The 15065-nt window shown below is 43.8% G+C and overlaps 1 long non-coding RNA gene across 1 annotated transcript; it reads right to left on the reverse strand.

Annotated features, from left to right (window-relative positions):
• Positions 1–1189: 1189 nt before the first annotated feature.
• Positions 1190–7885, reverse strand: LOC128326604 (uncharacterized). The gene is made up of 2 exons (XR_008308136.1): positions 7776–7885; positions 1190–1333 (listed from the first exon to the last, which is right to left on the reverse strand). It is a non-coding gene; the product is annotated as an uncharacterized LOC128326604 (long non-coding RNA).
• Between the last annotated feature and the right edge of the window lie 7180 nt (positions 7886–15065).

The following is a 15065-nucleotide window of genomic DNA, read 5'->3' on the forward strand; positions in this document are numbered from 1 at the left end:
ACCTGGACTTCTGTGATGTATGGAGACTATTACATCCCAAAGACAGGGATTATACCTTCCTATCCAAAACTCATAAAACAAGTTCAAGTATTGATTTCTGGCTCTTGTCCCCAATTCTGGGGAAACGTACAATTGCCTGTGAAACTGGCCCACTTATTATCTCAGATCATGCCCCAGTCATATTAAAAATGCAATTGACAGATATTGGAGATCATAAGGAGAAACAATGGAGACTGAATAAAGCTAAAAGACCCTAAATTTATTACAATAAGAACAAAGGAACATAGGAAGCTGCCATATACTGAGTCAGACCATAGGTCTGAAATACAGGAGCTTGAGTTCTTGAAATAGACTCCTGGAATTAGTCATGCGCTCCTTTGGGGCACTCTCACGGCAAATTAATGGGGCAGGATCATTGCCTTTGCCCAAATACAAAGTGCTGATTATCACCTATAAAGCCCTTAATAGCTTGGGTCCAGGCTATTTAAGAGAGCGCCTCCTTTGTCATGAACTCTGTGACCTGTTACAAGCTTCTGGAGGGGTCAGGTTACGGTTGCTACCAGCTCGTCCAGTGGCAACTCAAGACTGGGCTTTTTCTGTGGCTGCCCCAGGACTTTGGAATATGCTCCCTGCTGAAATAAGAGCATCTCCTTCTCTGTTTCTTTTCACGAAGACCCTCAAGACTCTACTGCTCTCGCAAGCTTTTAATTAGAATTAATTGTAACAATTTTAATTTGTTTTATACTGCTGTTTTTATTGTGTTTCATGTATTTTAATCTAGTTTTTTAAATGTCTTAAATTTTGTACACCGCCTAGAGATGTATATATCAGGCAGTATAAAAATATGATAAATATATAAATAATAAATAAATAAATAAATAAATAAAAGAACACCTCAAGTGCATCAAAGAATCTGAAGCAAAATTTAAAGCAGTTTGGCTGGAATACAATGCCAGCCTGTCCCCACGTACCTACTCTAACCTTCTGAAGTTACAATATGAAGTAAATCTGGTGCATGCCAACCAGCCTGACTTCCTCCTAGCTTGCTCTAGGCAGACATACTGGGAACTGGGAGAAAAAACAAGCAAGCTTTTGGCCTATAGCATCAAACAACTACAAAACCATGCTAATATAACAGGCATCAGAGACAGTAATGGACAACTACATACAAACAAAAAGGCAATTAATTTGGCATTTGAAAGGTTTTATTCAGCACTTTCCAATCATGTCCCCTCTCATGACAGGGAAGATATTCAGCAGTTCTTGGCTAAAATCCAGATGCCGACCCTTACCGAATCCCAATCTGCAATTCTTGCTGCACCAATATCGTAAGCTGAAATACAAGAAGCAATTAAAAACTATTATATCAGAAAAGGCCCCAGACAAGGATGGTTACTCATCTGATTGGTACAAAACATCATCTGATAAACTAGCCCCTCTATTGGCAGAGGTGGCTGCGGAGGCTACGAATACACATGAATTGCCACTTACTATGTATGAAGCAAAAATGTCTCATACCAAAACCACAAAGGGACCCTTATCAATGTGAAACATATAGGCCAATTTGGTTATTAAATGTTGATGTCAAAAATTTTGCCATGATACTGGCAACCTGTCTCAGTAGCTGTGTGCATACTGTTGTACACCCAGGACAGGTTGGCTTCATCTCTAGGTGGCAGGGGGTGGTCCATATATGCTTGTTGCACAATATTATGAACATTACATCCCAGAGGACCTCACAGACCCTTCTACTGTCCCTTGATGCAGGGAAGGCCTTTCACAGAGTACAAAGGGACTTTCTCTTGGCAACTCTTGAGACATTCACGTTTCCAACTAACTTCCTAGCCTGGGTACATACACTTTATAAATGCCTATGGCGAGAATTTGTTTGTTTGTTTGATTTCTATACCACCCTTCCATGGCTCAGGGTGGTTTACACAGAGAAATAATAAATACAGTGGGTATAGGAAAGAATCACCCCCTTTGATAGACCTTAAATTCTGGTTCCCTTACATCCTGAAATGAAAACACAAAGAAAATTCCCTTCACCAGCTGTACTTATCCAATGCAACCTATAACATCCAACTGAAAAACATCACAATTACAATCCAGAAAAAGTGTCAGAAATAAAAAACAAGAATTACTGAGATTGAAAAAGGATCACCCCCCCAATGTCAATATTTTGTTGAACCACCTTTTGCTTTAATAACAGCCTTGAGTCTGTTGGGATACTTCTCTATCAACCTTGCACATCTAGACGGAGCAATATTTGCCCACTCCTCCATACAGAACTGTTCAAGTTCGGTCACATTGGATGGTAGGTGTTTGTGGACTGCTATCTTCAAATCTCTCCACAGATTTTCTATGGGATTTAGGTCTAGGCTCTGTCTGGGCCACATGAGGACTTTCACTTTTTTCTCCTTCAGCCACTGTGTGGTCAATTTTGCTGTGTGCTTCGGATCGTTGTCATGTTGAAAGGTGAATCTTCTGCCCATCCTCAACTGTCTGGCAGAGGGTAGCAGGTTTTCTTCCAGAATCTGACGGTATTTTGCCCCATCCATTTTTCCTTCTACCCTAACGAGAGCCCCAGTCCCTGAGGCAGAGAAACACCCCCACAACAGGATGCTGCCACCTCCATGCTTCACTGTAGGTATGGTGTGTTGTGTAGGTATGGTGTGTTGGATTTACGCCAGGTGTACTGTTTGGTGTTGAGGCCAAATAGTTCAATCTTAGTCTCATCTGACCATAAGACCTTTTTCCATTTGGCATCAGAATCTTCAAGGTGCCTTCTGGCAAAGCTCAAACGAGCTTTAATGTGGCCTTTCTTGAGAAGTGGCTTTCTCCTTGAGACCCTCCCGAACAAGCCACATCTGTGGAGCGCTCATGAAATTATTGTCACATGCACAGAACAACCACTCTTTGCCATGAAGTCCTTTAACTCCTTCAGAGTGGCCATTGGCCTCTTGGTAACCTCTCTTACCAGTTTCCTCCTTGCTCTTCCATCCAGTTTGGAGGGCCGACCGGATCCAGGGAGGATAGCAGTCCACCAACACCTACCATCCAATGTGACCGAACTTGAACAGTTCTGTATGGAGGAGTGGGCAAATATTGCTCCGTCTAGATGTGCAAGGTTGATAGAGAAGTATCCCAACAGACTCAAGGCTGTTATTAAAGCAAAAGGTGGTTCAACAAAATATTGACATTGGGGGGGTGATCCTTTTTCAATCTCAGTAATTCTTGTTTTTTATTTCTGACACTTTTTCTGGATTGTAATTGTGATGTTTTTCATTTGGATGTTATAGGTTGCATTGGATAAGTACAGCTGGTGAAGGGAATTTTCTTTGTGTTTTCATTTCAGGATGTAAGGGAACCAGAATTTAAGGTCTATCAAAGGGGGTGATTCTTTCCTATACCCACTGTAAATAAGATGGCTCCCTGTCCCCAAATGGCTCACAATTTTAAAAGATACATAAGATAGACACCAGCAACAGTTACTGGAGGTACTGTGCTGGGGGTGGATAGGGCTAGTTACTCGCCACCTGCTAAATAAAGAGAATCACCACGTTAAAAGGTGCCTCTTTGCCAGGTTAGCAGGGAAATCGACAGAGCCATGAGGAAATTTCTCTAGGGAAATGGCAGGCCATGGATTGCTTACACCAGTTGCAAGAAAAACAGGGGGATTCAATCTGGCCAGGGGTGTAACGAGGGTAGGGCAGGCAGGGCACGTGCCCTGGGCGCCATTGCAGGGGGGCGCAAAGTGCCTGCTATGCCCCGCCCCACCTCAACTGCCATCCGGAGAGGTGTCCCCACCCCCAGTGAGCACTTGCCACATATTTCAGGCAGAGTTTGCTGCCTGAAAGTGTCTATTCCCCTTTCTCTCTCTCCAGAGAGGGAGAGAAAGGAAGAATAGATGCTTTCAGGCAGGAAGCCCTGCCTGAAATGACGCTGAAGAGCTTGCTCAGGCTCTTTGGCGCTTGAGGCCACACACCCTTTGCATGTGATGCCAAAGGGGCATGGCCTCAAGCTCTGAAGAGCAGTCATTTCAGGCAGGCTTGCTGCCTGAAAGCATCTTTAAGCTTGAATTGTAGCCATGGGAAACCTCTTTGCTTCTTTAAGCAGGTCTTGCCTTTTTCCCTGCCAGAGATAATTGTTGTTTACACATGCTTGCTATTGGCCTGGCAAAGTGAGTGAGAGTGTGTATGTGTGGGGAGGAAGGAAAAGTTACTGTTTTGTTGTTTTGTTCTTTAAAATAAAGGGAGCCTTGCAAACATGTATCAAGTCTGCTACTCCACGATATTTTACTTAGATCATGAAGAGGAGAGGAGAGCTGGTCTTAGGAGAGGAGAGCTGGTCTTGTGGTAGCAAGCATAACTTGTCTTCATAGCTAAGCAGGGTCTGCCCTGGTTGCATATGAATGGGAAACTTGATATGTGAGCACTGCAAGATATTCCCCTCAGGGGATGAAGCTGCTCTGAGAAGAGCAGAAGGTTTCAAGTTCCCTCCCTGGCTTCTCCAAGATAGGGCTGAGAGAGATAGGGCTGCCTGCAGCCATGGAGAAGCCGCTGCCAGTCTGTGAAGACAATACTGAGCTAGATAGACCAATGGTCTGACTCAGTATATGGCAGTTTCCTATGTTCCTATGGACCGGGAGCACTTTGTGTACTTCAGATGAACAATATAATAAATGTTAGTATCCATAGCTAGTAACTGAGTAGAGGCCTTGGGTCAGGCCATCATAATTAGTGAGTGCAAAACCACAACACACTTACTTGTCTTTATTGCCTCCCGGGCTGTGCACTGTTAATGCCACCTCTCTCTCTTCCTTTGATTGTATTATATCTCTATGTAAATCACTTTGGGAACTTTTGTTGAAAAGCGGTATATAAATAGTAGTAGTAGTAGTAGTTGCCTATCCAAATTCAAACCAAGATGGACCTTGCTTAACAAAGGGTCACTACCACAAGTAGTGCTCACTACAACTACCGTGCTTCCTACCACAAGTCCAGCTCTCCTCTCCAGAATGAACTCTTCCCATATGAACCTGAGAACACCAGCATGTTTTTCACACAGGGCCTCTAGCTCGCATCTCCTCCAGAATGGAGGGGGTGCGTTCACAGCTAGATTTACCTCGAAGTCCCTGCAAGCTCTCAGGGAGCGTTCCACAAACGATTCAGGTTTTTCATTGTGTGTTAGAGTGTAGCCCAATATATATCCAGGGTTAAAAAAAATCCACTTTTTGTGTTGGGTTTTTTGGGCAACTTCAAACTTGTAGTAAAGTCTGCTGTGTGAAACACCCCCCCCCGGCACCATTACTGCTCTCCTTTCATGGACAGTGAAAACTGTTTTGTTCCAGCAATTTAAATAACTGCTTTTTAAATAGGGTGCTTAAGCTACTGCTATTTTTAACTTTATTGTTTTTTAGCCAACTTTCCAGTAGGCTTATGAGATCACTCGACAGGCATAACTCAATGATTTAGTTTGTAATGATGACATCCACCCCAATTCAAGATGACGGACACATGAATATTTGAGGTGCGAGAGATCTAACTTGTGGACCTCGATTTGCATCAGATTTAGTCCAGATGTAGAGTCAGTGAAAGGAAAGCGAAATACGAGCTTGACTTGTATTTTTGAGCTGATGTTATGGTAAAGTTATCTGAAAGATGGGTGTCAGATGTTCGGACAGGGGCGCAATTTCAGTGCTTACCCTAGGCGCTGTTTTCCCTAGATACGCCTCTGAATCTGGTAAATCTTATATTGTATCATAACACATTTTTAATTGCACAAACCAAACACTGGAGTGCCAGCGTGGAAGGGGAAAGTCCAGAATGAGCACATGTGGTGCTGTCAGAACAGAAAACTTTTATTATTTGTTTGTTTGTTTATTTAACTTGTATACTGCCCAAACTTTTGTCTCTGGGCAGTTAACAATAACATAAAAACAATTAAAACAAATATAAAAGGTTAAAACCTTTTAACAATTTAAAAACAGTATAAAATTAAAACAATATAAAATTAAAACTACGAATTTAAAAAGCTGAAAAAGCTTGGGTGAAGAGATGGGTCTTCAGATGTTTTTTAAAAATAGTCAGGGAATAGTCAGGGAGGATCACATCTCAGCAGGGAGTGCATTCCACAATCTCGGGGCAGCAATCGAGAAGGCCCATTTCCGTGTGGCCACCAGACGAGCTGGCAATAACTGGAGACGGACCTCCTCAAGTGACCTCAATAGGCGGTGGGGCATATAACAAAGAAGATGTTCTCTTAAATACCCAGGAATTAAGCCGTTTAGGGCTTTGTAAGTTATAACTAGCACTTTGTATTCTGCCCGAAAATCAATTGGCAGCCAGTGTAGCTCCCTCAGCAAGGGAGTAATATGGTCTCTCCGAGATGACCCGGAGACCAACCTGGCTGCTGCATTCTGAACCAACTGAAGTTTCCGGACTGCGTACAAAGGCAGCCCCATGTAGAGCGCATTACAGAAGTCCAGTCTGGAGGTTACCAACAGATGTACCACTGTTTTGAGGTCATTGATCTCGAGAAATGGACACAGCTGATATATCAGCCAAAGCTGATAGAAAGCACCCCTGGCCACCGCCTCAACCTGAGAAACCAGGAAGAGGTTAAGTACTCCCAGACTGTGGACCTGTTCCTTTTGGGGAAGTGTGACCCCATCTAGAACAGGTTGGGGTTCTAGAACAGGTTGGAGTTGGGAAGCACTGGGCTCCAAGTATCTTAAACACCCTCACTACCATCCTCGTATAATACAAGCAGCCCGACATGCCTGGAAGGAGCTAGCAAGACAACTGAACTTTGATCCCTATGCCCATATGGACATGACATTATGGGGAAGCCCACACATATTAATTGGAAAACAGCCAATTTTATAGAAACAATGGGCAGCAAAAGGAAATAATTGGCTATAACAGTTGATAAATGAAATAATAACTACAAATCCTTTATAACCCTGAAAGAGGAGTTCCAAGTGCCCCCATCAAGTGCTTGGCAATATATGCAATTGAAAGATAGTATAGTATAGTATAGTATAGTATAGTATAGTATAGTATAGTATAGTATAGTATAGTATAGTATATCTGCTCAATTTGGACCAGATGCCCTGGCAGTTCTGACAAATAATCTAGTGCACACCATCAGTATGTCCTTTCCCCCAAAATTAAATAAATATCTATATGCATTTGTACATGGGCTTGGGTTTACTTAGGAACAAATGGAATCTGGAACTCTCACATAAACAAAACACCAGTGCAATGGCATGAGATGTTATGTAATGTTGGATGCAGTTCAATGAATAATAAACTGTGACTTATTCAATAGAATATTATTTTCAGGGCTTACTGGACCCCCTTTCATCTTGAGTGTTTAAAACTGGCTTCAAATAGTAACTGCTAGAGATGCAGGAACCCTCACAAAGACTTAATACATATGTTTTGGGATTGTCCTACTGTGCAAAGCTTCTGGAGGGAGGTTAATACTAGTATTAATTTAGTGATGGCGTCATCTCTTGAACTGAAGGACTTAAATGCAATACTGGGGTACATCCAGCTGACTGGGGACTAAATCCAAGTTCTAAACAATGGCTATGGAGATATCTACTAGTTGATTACTATTGTGGCAGTGGAAAACACCCCATCCCCCAAGGATTGAGGACTGGGTGCACGACCTGCTTGAGTTAGCAACACATGAAAAATGGGCCCTTATCAAGGCAAATAAACCAGATAAATGGGCAGTAGTTTGGGACAACTTCTTTGACTTACTCATATGTATTGTTATAAAGGTGTGCGTTCCTTCTTTCCTTTCCTCTCTCTTTTCCTGCTTTCCTTCTCTCCTCTTTCTCTTTCCCTCTGGAGGGCCAGTTGCTCTCCCCCTGCTAACTGAGCAAAGAGACATCTTTAAAAGTGGTGATTATTTTATATTTAGCAGGGGGAGAGCAACTGGCCCTATCCAGCACCAGCACAGCATCCCTCCAGTGGCTGTTGCTGGTGTCTACCTTATGTTTCTTTTTAGATTGTGAGCCCTTTGGGGACAGGGGACCATCTTATTTATTTTTTCTATGTAAGCCACTTTGAGAATTGTGTTGAAGAGCGGAATATAAATATTCATAGTAGTAGTATCTCTCCTTTCTTTTTTCACTTCCCGCCAACCAGTATGGTGGAGGAGGCTGGCATGGACTGGAGAAGGCTGGCTCAGGGTGTGCAGGGTGGGTATGAGAAGGAGGGAAACTGAGAGAAATGTTTGTAAATCACATAATGCCAAAAACTGTAAAGAAAAAAGAAAAAGAAAACTTGTGGCAAGAACTTTTAATGCAAGGTCAGTGGGAGCCATTGGCTATGCATAGCCATAGAGAAGAAGTCGTTCCCAGATGGTGGAATGAAACAACAAAATAAATGGTCTCACCCGATGGCTGAAAACCTGTACGCTTGACTTCCAAGACAATCACGAACCGTTACGTGTTTAAAGCACTAGCGGCCATTCTTCAGGGGGAAAAATTGCTAAAAATAAGCTACAGCTCAAAGCATGTTCTCAGTCTTCAAGTGAAACATCAGCTTGCTGGGAAAATAAAACCACTGTGCACCCTTTGTGGGTTTTCACAATCCTTTCCTCAGTATGGGCTCCACCACACAATTACAATGACGGAACAAAACCCAGCCACAAGGTCATAATTAACATGTGAGAATGGCAAGTGGCACATTTCCATTAACCGAGCCGTATGCAGTCTCACATACCATTGCCAGCCAGAACTCTGGGCAGTCATGGATAGGATCCCCACAATAAGAGAGGAGGCTGTTTCATCACAAGTGACTAGGAAGCTGCACATGAAGAGAGCAAATTAATAGATTACTGTGCAGCTGGAAGGAACTAATAAGTAGGATTTCCACAGGGGGGTGATCCTGAGTTCTATGTTGTTCCTTTTGTTCATGAATGACTTAAATGAAGGAATGGAAACTACAATACTCAACCCTGTGCATGAACCAGAATTAGGAGGGGCTGCAAACTCATCAGAAAATAGGATTTGGCTTGATGCACCAAAGCAGGGGTTCCCAACCTGTGGTACTCCAGATATTGCTGAACTAAAACTCCCATCACCCCCAGGCACAATTTTTTGTGGGTGGGGATTGTGGGAGTTGTAGTTGAGCAACATCTAGAGTGCCACAGGTTGGGAATATTGCTCAAATGTTAAAGGGCTAATACAAAGAATGGTGTACAAGAAACCAACAGCAAATCATTCAGTAGAACCTTGGGAGAAACTGACTAGGTTCTTGCACTTTGGTCAATAACTAGATCTTTTGTGGTAGTGGTCAGGGGGTGGCTGATTTCTGAATGGAGACAGGGGCAGAAGCCTCTAGTTCCCATTGCACTATGTGGCCTTTGTAGAATCCAAGGAAAAGAGTTATGGTATGCTAGGACAAGGCAGTGGAGTGGAATCAGGAATATTAATATTTCATTGAAATAGATGTTATGTACAGAGAAGCAAGTGCAGAGTGCTTTTCAGTGCTCTTGCTGCTGGCTGTTCGTTAGCCCTGCTTCTACTCCAGGACTGGAATACAAGCAATATTTATTTTATTTTTACATTTATTTCCCTCTCTTCCTCCAAGGAGCTCAGAGCTGTGTACACACTCATTTTTATCCTCACAACAGCCCTGTGGGATAGGTTAGGCTGAGAGATACGTGACTGGCCCAGAGTCACCCAGTGAGTTTCATGGTTGAATGGGGATTCGAACCTGGGTCTTCCTGGTCCTATCCAACACTCTAACCACTACACTATGCTGGCTCTAACTAAATCCCCATTCAAAAGCTAGCCTGGATCAAGGAATGGATTAACCAAAAACACCACAGCTTTCTGGCAAGTCCTGTTGATGGAAAAGCAACTATCTTCATATGCCTCTCTCATCACTGTGTTTACAGTGGGGGACAGGGTTTGGCTCAGGGCCTTCAATTATGTTTTCCCCTCACATCTCTGAAAAAGACTTCGGGGTTATAATTGGCAGCTGCTCCTCACTGGTGTCGGGGGTGGGGGTGCAGTGAGGCAGTTTATTTTTTTATTTATTTTTTATTTTTGCATTTATATACCGCCTTTCGTTAAAAAGATAACCCCAAGGCGGTGTACTTTAAGTTAAGTCGGTAAAATCTGCTCCCTTTGCTGCCCGGCATCCCACATAAGAGGCTCACCTTCACTCCACCATGCACTCTGCCATCACTTCTCAGCAGGTTGATGCAGATGTGCAGCAGCCACTTGAAGGGGCAGCACAGCAAAAACTTGCCATACTGGCCAGTGGGCCACAGGTTGGCTGTGCAGGATGCTAGCAAGGGGAGATTTTCCCAAATGTTAAAGACATAATCTGCCTTCCTCACCACCATCCCCGCCCCAGCGAGCACCATCCACCACTGAGTTAGAACTGGTATGACCTAAATAAAATCATTGTCAGGATTCGGGAAGTTACCTGAATTAAGGGTATTAATCTGAGAATCTAACCCCTGCTAACTGGGCAAAGAGGCACCTTTTACCTTGGTGATTGTCTTTATTTAGCAGGGGGAGAGTAACTGGCCCTGTCCACCCCCAGCACAGTACCTCCAGTGACTGTTGCTGGTGTCTATCTTATGTTTCTTTTTAGATTGTGAGCTCTTTGGGGACAGGGATCCATCTTATTTATTTATTATTTCTCTGTGTAAACTGCCCTGAGCCATTTTTGGAAGGGCGGTATAGAAATTGAATAAATAATAAATAATAATAAAATAATAACTGACACAGTAGTCTGTATGGCAACCAGATTAACTATACCAGCCTTGCCAGAATTTCGGGATTTCAGGCCCTGGTCTGAGCCTGCCTAAGCAGGTTGTTGACTGGATCTTTCTGGGACAGGAAGTATACAAAGGCTTCCTGCCTGGATTCAGATTTTGCCCCAGTGCAAAATCAAATTTTGTGATTTGATTTGAGGTAAAATTGAATCGCATAACTATTGAATTGATGCATCAAGAACAGCCGGCTTTGCCAGCTGTCCTCAATGAATCACCCTTGAATCACCCAAATCGATTCAGGAGATTTGACTGCTATTTTGCGGCCCAATTTTTCTGGAAAAACAGGCTTCAAAATGGTGCTTTTTTCTGGGGAGAACTGGTCTACCAATTGGGATTAGCAGACAGACCAGCTCTCCTCTCCAGACTTTAGTGCATCAGCCCACCTCAGAGGACTGGTCTACCAGGTAAAGCAGTCCTCCAAGGTAGGCTGACATGCTAAGTCGGGAGAGAAGGGCTGGTCTACCTGCTGATCCCAACCATTAGACCCTCTCTCCTGTTTTTCCAGGAAGAGCTGGTCTACCAATTGGGGTTGGCGGGTAGACCAGCCCTCTGCTCCAGACTTTGCACATCTGTGCACCTCAGAGGACTGGTGGGCAGACATGCCATGGTAAGCTGCTAAGACTATAGGTCAGGGGGTTGCCTGGGCTGTCATGTGCCCTAGGTTTTGAGATGACTTCATCTGCTCAAGGAACAAATGGACCTTTCCCACCCTGGAAGGATTAAAAATTAGGGGTGTGCATGGTTGGGGTAGTTTGATCTGAATTTGAAGCGAATTTGGACCAAACTGCTGGTATGCAGGCTGGTTTGGTCGAACCAATCGACTGGGCTGGTTGGTTCAATGAACCACCTCAAAACTGTTCAAAGCAGTTCACAATTGAACCGCTTGAACTGGCCCGGTTCGTGGTGATCCAGTTTGATTGTGAACCAGTTCTGCATATCCCTATTATAAATGTTCTGAGGCCAGGCTGGGTCTTTTGCCTTAGCAATACTAGTCTCTACCACCCTGGGCCCTGGGGAAGAGTTATTTTTCTAACTCTTGTTCCAGAATTACCCCTCTGTGGCTTTCTAACAAGTCTGCTATATGACAGAATAGAAGTGGGGAAATGTTCTGCTAGTAACATTGATGGCCATATAACGAGTCAGCGATATATCTCCCATTACCACGGACTTTGACTTTCCTAGATAATAGACCCAAGATCTGTGAAATATTGTTCCTCTGAATCTTTGGTTCCCTGATTTGACCGAATTCTGCTCCTGTTCCCTGCAAAATCCAACATGTGGCTGCATATGCTTCAGCTGCTCTGATTCATTTAGATAATCTTTCTAAGGCATTGAAGCTAACACAACATTACGTTTTCAGTAGCTGGGCTCATGTTGAATCCAAATAACTCAATATGAAGAGTTGTTGTCAGGATGTGGATTGAATCATTCATAAGTTATATGAACACATGGAGCTACCTGTCACTGAGTCACATCATTGGTCCTTCTAGCTCAGTATTGTCTACTCTGAGTGACAGGGTTTCTCTCTAGGATTTCAGACAAGGGTCTTTTCCAACCCTAACTGAAGTTGCTAAGTATTGGCATGGGACCTTTTGCACACAAAGTGTGTGTTCTAACCTTGAGTTGCAGATCTTCCCCTTTAAGAAGTTTAGGGTTTTAAGTCATGGAAACCCAATGAAACATCAGCTGGACTCCAGCATCCAAAAGCTAATATTGTGGGCAGGTTCCCAGTCTCTCTTTTTCTGCTAGATGCACAAGCATACATCTGTACCTATTTGAAGCAGCCATTTCCCATGCAACTCTGATCTGCAGTTGTCATGGCTAAGGACCATAACCTCTTGGGCAACATTCTCTATGCACTGCCAGCATAGTTTATAAAGCTCTCAGCTGTTTGTCTGAGGTTGGATGTTTGTTTGTTTCTAAGCACTTTTAAAGAGCTGGAGGTAATGCAATTTCCCTGGCTTAGAGCCTGACTATTTTCTATGCAACCTGTGCTTTGTAGAATTTGTCCACAGTTTGTGATGGCCTGCAGTCTTGAGCTTGCACCAGCTCCATACAGCTATTGTCCTTTAACCGAGTTCAAAGGAGCCTGCTAACCATTTCATTAATCCAGGATGCTGTGGGTACCACACAGAAAGAATGGGTGCAAGCTAGAGAGAGACAGCTGGAGTGGTAGTCATCTGTGATGTTCGAACTGTGCTTATCTTAGCTTCCTTACCCACAGCCTTTGATCTAAACTGCAGTGTAGGTACAGTCTGAAATTCTCAGTGCTGTGAAACCACTGGAAGGGGAAGCTTCATATTTTACTTAACTTACTTCTACTTGCACAGAAGCAAAACCTGAAAATCCTTATTAAAATGGAATCAAACTTTACCTGGAGCATGAGATTGGGTTGCCATCCATTCCGAAATGCAAAGGATAGACCTACTTTCAAGGGATCTGCCACACATCCACCTTGCTTTTAAGTAGCTCCATGCTAATTTCAGAAAAAGCTGCCCCTCAAGGATGGAATATCCTAATATTTCATATTAAGACTTCATTTCGAGCAGCCTTAGAAAACCACAAAGCAGCTTCACACAGTGCTATAAGTCTCAGCTAATAATATTGGTAACATGATTTTGCCTTCTGAGACAAATGAAGATCAATAGTTTGCCTTCAGGAGATCCTGCTAGGGAAGTTTTGTTTGTGCATGTGGAAGCATACTAAGACGTTCATCCTGATGGTGAATTTTTATTTATTTATTTATTTTCTCAGCAAAGCTTTTCTGCTGAGCACTTTGCACTTAAAGCATATTTCACATTTTAAGAATCTCTTTATGGATGTACAATGTACTAGCTGCATTTGCATCTGGCCCAGCTCTCTCTGGTTAATGATAGAACTTTTGCACTGCAACTCCCTCCTCCCCTGGCAAGCCTTGCACAGACCCAAAGGAGATTGAGATGCTCCGTGTATCAGAGCCTAGCCATGCGTGCGGACAGGGGGAACATGAGGTACAGAATGGATCTTTACTCCCATTCAAAATTCCTGGGTCTGGGCCAGCATTACTCCATATGCAGATCTGCTGCTGTGGAGAATCATGGGAGAGGGGAGCTCTAATTTCCACCAAGCCCAAGAAAACGGGGTTGCTGTTTCGAGACACAAGCAACAGTGTACATGTGCATATGGGCTGGCAGGGGGCATGCTTTGACAGCTTTTTGGTGACAGCTGCCAAGACAGGGAGTGCAGTTACAAGGGTACCTGTCTCCACGGCTTTTCATGTATAGAGCAACCTGGCTCAATATAGAGCCCCCATGGCCTGACACTCTCGTGAGAGAGAGGTCCATGGGAGAAGTTTTGTCTTCACACATTGTTAGCGAATCTGTTCAAGAATCCCTGGTTGGGGCTGCCTTTTAAACCTGACACCAGGTATCCCCCTCCCCAGCCATATGTTTCTGTCCCAGTGCTCTAATGGGGTGCCCGGCTTATCTTGCAACCTGGAGTGTTTGTGCTTGTGCACATACATCATTTTCACTTTATTCTCAGGGAGCAAGACACTTAGTGCCCATCTGGTCATCCCGTCCCCTTTCCCTCCTGCTTGCCAGGAGGGGAAAACAAGGGACAAAGTGGGAAGAGGAGACGCCCCTGTGTGAATTTTCCACTTTACAGGCTGATAAGCTTTGGACGGGACATGGTGGCATCCCTATTGCAGGGCAACTGCCTTGCTGCATTGGAGACAGGAGGGGCAGGGCTGGTGCTCGGAGGGATGGGCAGTGAGACGTGCTTAAGGCATGGAGTGGGTGCAATTCCAAATGGGCCTATGCCACTGTCTCCATTACTGCAGTTTCAAAAACAGCACAGAACCACAGTTATAGCACCGTTTGCATTTGGATGTAACACTTTGGCAGCCAAACCTCGGGTCTCAGTGGCGAACCTTATTGCAAACCAAAGGTTCAAATGGGAGTTTGGCGAGGCAAACCACAGGTCGCATTGGGCTTGAAACCATGGTTGCACACATTCAGACATAACAGAGTCCCAACCTCTGCTCCATGTAACTCCAGTTTCACATTATGTCCAAATTCAGCCACTATCTTTTTCCATATGAATCTCTGCATTCACTTAGATGAGGAGTGGCCAACCTGAGGCTCTCCAGCTGTGGTTGGACTACAACTCCCATCATCATCAGCTACAATAAACTCTGCTAAAGATACTCAGTTTGGTCGCCTCTGCCTTAGATAATCAACAGAGACCATGCTGTGCATTCCACTCTTCTA

Source organism: Hemicordylus capensis, chromosome 5, assembly GCF_027244095.1.
Source record: "Hemicordylus capensis ecotype Gifberg chromosome 5, rHemCap1.1.pri, whole genome shotgun sequence".
Lineage (NCBI taxonomy): Eukaryota > Metazoa > Chordata > Lepidosauria > Squamata > Cordylidae > Hemicordylus > Hemicordylus capensis.